Source organism: Larus michahellis, chromosome 1 (assembly GCF_964199755.1).
Source record: "Larus michahellis chromosome 1, bLarMic1.1, whole genome shotgun sequence".
Classification (NCBI taxonomy): Eukaryota; Metazoa; Chordata; class Aves; order Charadriiformes; family Laridae; genus Larus; species Larus michahellis.
Genome location: NC_133896.1, coordinates 101,578,950 through 101,584,949, shown reverse-complemented (window position 1 = coordinate 101,584,949; position 6,000 = coordinate 101,578,950).

Here is a 6,000-nt window from a genome sequence, read left to right as displayed (position 1 = left end):
CATAATCTAACTCAGATAACATGCATAGAATCACAAACAACTGAGAGCTTAATAAGAAAAAACTTGAAAATATGTGGCAAGGAAATGTGATTTATCAAGTAAATTTGAGAAAACTGATCTGTTTCTTGGTATTCTACAAAAAGAAGGAAATGCTAAATTAGTTTATCTAGTAAATAACTTAATGAAAAATATTCATTTATCTCTTGTTATTGTATGCAGTATTTATTCAACTCAAGCCTTGGTCCTAGATGTGTTTATCTTAATTATGTTTAGTTACAACTCTAGATGCTCAATGACTCGGTGCTTTTCCCAGTGGCTACAACTACCTCAGATATCAAGAACTAGGAGAATATTTTCCCTACAATGCCTTCTGCCTTGAGGTTTGATCCTGTGTCATTGAAATTGGTGGGAATTTTGCCAATGATTCCAAGTGGTGCAGAAGGACATCTATCATTAAAATATGCATAATGTTCCACCTCTAATCTCAATATTCAATAACTTGACACAGCTTCCAGCGGAGCTTCCTGTAAACAGTTCTTGAAACTGCAGCTTCTGGGGCTTTGTTGAACCAAACTGAAAGGAAACACATTTGACACAGAAGCAGGACAGGTAGAAGGATGCACAAACTATAGCAATGTTTTTTGGCTGTGTTACATTATGTACATGAATTTACAGACATACATACACCAGTTAATCAATCATCTCCAGTCAGAAATGTCGGGGTATGTTAAATGATATTGTACCATGGGACTGTGTTCAGGCAATTCCTTTTCACTCTATTATAACTTTTCATCTTGAGCCAATATTAAATTCCATTTATCACAATAGGTGGCAGTAGCTATACCATTTTCAGCAGCATCTTCTAGATAAAAACATCCCAATGTCTCTCTGCAGCACCATTAGCAGTATTGACTGCTCTATTTTCTCTCAATAGAAAGCCCCTCACAGATACCTTATTGTGGAAAAGGCCTCCTCAGCAGCACTAAACATCTTTTGAGCAACATTTGAAGGAGATGAGATTAAATACTCAGCCAAGAGTTATGGGCAAGGCTCTATGCCATTTTCATTTAGGGAATTTGATCATTATAGGGATGTGCTTTTCCTTGTCGGTGATGTTTTATTGTCATTTAAGTAGGCTCCTGCCATACAAAGGGATGGAAAGTTATTAATACTTTGGCTAAAGAAACCCTCCAACCATTCTTCATTCAGCTCTCAGCAGCAGAGCAACTGACAGAAGCAGTGAGGTGATCAGAAGATGCATGGAGAAGACGGCTGATTTTTCGTCAGTCATTTATCTTGTCCCCTTTTGAGGCTGCATGCTGGGACACAGGGTGTTCAATTGGTGCCCAAGGGATTATCTCAGATCATCACTTAGAAGTAATGAAGGAATGCTATTATTCTTCTACTACAACTTTAAAAAATGCTAGCAAGTTCCAAGGAGTACAGTCCAGGTGTTAGAGCAAAGGACAAGGGGCAGCTGGTCTTTGCTTTATAGCTGCTTGGATTATTATCTCAGCTGAGTCACACTAAAGGAGGTAGGAGTGGAATGGTGAGCAGAGGTAGAAATCAGAACATCTATTTGTTCTTAATTAAGTGGCTTCTTATTCTTCCTACCAGTCTGCCAGTAACAACAAAGGAAAATAATGGCATTTGATACATCATAGGAGAAATTACCTGAAGCTTTTTGCTCTTGGAAGTTGCTGTATACTGCTATTACTGTGTCTTCTTAGGTAAACTACTTAGCTCCTGTGTAGAGTATGTGACAGAATATGCCTTTCTAGGCCCTTCCACTATGCTCATTTTAGTTATGAAAAGGTTCTGTCACACTGAAATGACATCTGCATCACTGCAATCAGGGAGAGAAAATGCATGTGATTTACCCTGACTTCAACGCCCAGGCAGTTGATGAAGATTTCTTTCTGACCTCTGGGAGCATATCTCCATTAATAAAAAGAATACAAAACTGGTCTCCAAACAGACAGTGACAGAAGCTTAGGAGGCAGTGGGAAACCGAAGAACTGTTTTTAGCTGTTATAAAGTCATTATTCCTGTCTTGCACTGCCAAAATTGCAGTTTTGGGACCACATCTCTTCAAGTTTTTGGTGGATTTGTGGCCAAATAGCTCACTCATGCTATTACGGCATTTTCACACCCAGGCAAAAACAGGAAGGTTGGGCAAATAGAGTATTCAATTTAACTGCTACAAATGCTTTGACTTTCAAAACTAGGTAGGACTTCTTCTTCACGAAAACAGATTAATCCCTCTCTATTTAATAAATTATTAAACTATTGTCCTCTCAGGTATGGCTGTTCTCTTAAGCCAAAGGAATGCTTTTTCCATGAAACAGGTGTATCACTACAGAAAGTGGAAAGTAAAACAAAAGTTACAGGGAAGCAGCAGGGAACAGTCCCATCCATACCCATGTGGGAGAGTCCTAGAAGAAGTGTACTGGAAGAATAATCTTTGAGGTTTTTTGTTAATGATCCTGAGTACCAAGTTGTTGTATCCAGCAAATGGCTACATGCTGCAAGGTACAACGCAACAAGCTTACGTTCATTTTCTAGAGATTATAAAATATGTAAATTTAGATACAAACGTTAAATGAGTCCCATTGGCACCTGACATTAAAAGCAGAGCTATGCCAGAGTTTTCATACCCTTCCCTACCGCTGTCTCTGATTTTTGTGTTGTATCTCTCCTGACTTCATGGAAAATTACCCATATTGCGTACAAAGAAAATTGCAAAAGAATGCCCTAAGAATACACACAGTGAATTTTTACCCTATCCATATGATGACCCGTGTACTTTTTGAATGTTGGAGTGTCATGACTGCAGCATGGTTATAAGAGTTATTGCCAGCATCTAGATGATGTTTTTTGAGTGACACAAATGTTTGACAGTTGCTTTATGGACGCATTTGCTTCCAGCGAGATAAATTTTCAGATCAGGCACAATTGCATCAACTCCCAGACTGTAGCCAAGGACAAAACTACCTCGCTGTGCTTCACAGCCACCTGTTGAACTGCAACGCTGTGCAATTAGGGATATGTGTTCCCAATGCTTGCGGAACTTCGGCTATACTTAGCTTTGAGCACCATGCACTTGTCCACTATCCCTGCCAATGAAAGTTTGCATGTGAAATGACCTGAGAGACATCTGAAAAGTTTGTTGTCTCTGCAGCTAGTTTCTAAGCCTTAGCTGAGCCCGAAAATTCCTCCCTAGTCCCAGCTTCACCTTATGCCTCTCAAAAATAAATAGTAAGTAATGAAGGGCATGAGAGAGACATACCATGCGTGCTCCTCCTCTGTTTGTTCTGTGTTTCCCTCCAGGTCCTCTCCTTTCCTGTCCTCTCTCATCCTCTCCTCGTGCTCTCTGAAAGTGCGTGACTGGAAAGGTCAAATGTTATCTACTTCCTCAGCTTGTTGGAGGCTGTTTAAAAAGTTTCTTCCCAAAGCTCTGTAAAAATTCAGCCCCTTTCACTTTTTTTTTTTTTGGTTTTGTTTAATTTCTTGTGAAACTCAGACGACACTCAGGAAAGGGAGAAAATACACTGACTGAATTTAAAAGTATGCTGCCAATATTTCTTGCTCCGTGGAAAGGCAATCTCCCTCAGCACACTGGAAAACGTCCAAACTAATAACTGTAATTAATAGCTACAGTAATCGCATCCCATGCAACTGCAGCATGTAACCCCTCGTAAGCGTGAACCAATTTTCCTTCTGGCACCCACCGAGAGAGAGAAATATTATCTCACTTGCATAGGAAACCCAGAGAGGCCGAGCCACTTGACTAGAGCCCCCTGAGGACGACCATGGTGGAGGTAGCCCTGTGGATCTGTTACTGGCCTTGGGGCCTGCTAGGCCATGGCACCCCATGGCGGCCTGTCAGGCAGGAGGCAGAGGCCTCCCTTCTGTGGGGGGATGGCAGACACCAGCAGTGGCTCCTGGTGGGTTGGGCTGGGTTGGTAGGACAGGGCCACCACCGAAGCCACAGAGGTGGCGGGTGACACTGGTCCTGGTCAGAGCAGGGAGGGCAGAAGAGGGCTGCCCATGGGGCCTCCCTGGGATCCACCACCTCTCTCTGTCTGAAGGGCAGAGCTCCGGCCCTGGCCACCCTTACAGTGTCCCCAGTGCCCTCCAGCGACAGAGCGGGAGCCACCAGAGATAGTGGGGGTGGAGGCAGGTGTCACCAGAGGGTGTCACACCAGACAGGCCCCAGGGGACAATTCCCTGCTTCCCCAGCATGGGGTCCCCTCCCCAGGCAGGAAAGGGAGGGCCATCCATCTCCTCTTCCCTCCTTCAGCCTTTGCATGTACCGGCCCTGCCGAAGCCCTGCTCTCCCTCACTTGCAGCTTACTATGCCCCATACCTAGCTGAAAGGTGCATGGCCCCCTCAGCCCCCCTTCTTGCAACAGCAACGCAGAGAGGCACAGGGTCCAGCCTCCTCCATAATCCGGAATAACTGAGACCATATCCACATGTGGTCCATCCTGAGGGCACTTTGTGCCCCCAGGGATGTAAACTATTGGGTAGCCACCCATGTTAGACCAAGCAGGCGGATTATGAGCACCCAAAGATAGTGGAGGTTAAAAGAAAATTATTTTTCCCTTTAAAAATCAGACACCTGCCTGTTTTGTAGCCTGACCAAGCAAAGGGTGTTTCATGCACCAGTGCCACAGATTGAGGGCAGTTGTGGACAACAGCCTCGGTAGGGCTGCTGAAGGACAGGAGAAAATTCAGCAGCAAAGCAAACTATTCATTTAAAACAGTTACAAAGTCTCTGAAATTATGTTTTATCCTTCACGGAATCACGGAACCATTTTGGTTGGAAGAGACCTTTAAGATCACCATGTCTAACCATTAAGTGTTGGAGACTGAAATCTATATGTGTTTCAGAGGTGCAGGAAAGACAGAACATTTGGCGTTTAGGATCTTACTTTCTGTGAATTCGTAGTTTTCCACAAAACCTTGACTCACCAGAAAACTCACAATCAGTGACACATATTGCCTTCTGATAAAGGAACATTTTTCCAGTAGATGCGTCTGGGTAATTAACAATTGCATTTTAGTAAATGTGCATTTATAGCTCTCCTCTTACACATTTTACTTAACTGAAAAACAGTCAGTCCAGACAGAGTTCAGCCATATAAACACACGCGCACACAGGGTTTAGTTGTGTAAATATAAGCAAACCAAGTTTGGTACCGCTCCCAATTAAGCTACTGTGAGCGAGGTCGAGGGGTGAGAAGCCAAACGAACAGAGGTACCAACTAAACAAGTGAGACAACAGCTGGTGCCCAGTCCGTTGCTCAGCCCTCTGATTGCGCAAAACAAAATGCAGTTACATGGGATGTAATTAAACGAGACACCGCTTCAATCGGATTTTTGTGAACTTGAATGCATCAGCTTTCTACTTAAAAAAAAAAAGAAAAGAGGTGGTGTAATTTATGTAGCTTGCTGACCTTTATACCTGATCTGTTTATGACATGTCTGTACTTTCTTATCCTTCCTTGACTTTCCTCCCCCTATCACTGTGAAATGGTTTTGTTCATTTATTTATTTACTTTCATCTATTTGCAATATATTATTTTTTTCAGAAATAAGTACACTGAAAAAAAAAGTTAATAAAAGGCTACAAACCTCTAACGTAAAAGGTAGACTCCTTTAAGCCTCCCTCTCCATACAGATTTATAATTTTGTCTGGAGATTCCTTTCCCATATATTCATGTCAATAAACTGATTAGAAAAATACATGGTCTTTTTAAAAAAACGCATGTTCTGGATGAATGCTAATGATTAAATGGAGTGGGGACAGATATAGATTGTTGATGTAATCTGTTGACCTACATCATGATAAATCAACTTGTAGATCTTGGTCTACATGCATGATATACATCATCTGGACTGTGACAAGAGTGCACTCTTGTAATGAAGTTCATGTTGGATTTACTGCAAATTTTGCATCTTTCATTCCACAGGGCAAAAAAGTTTTTTTGTGAT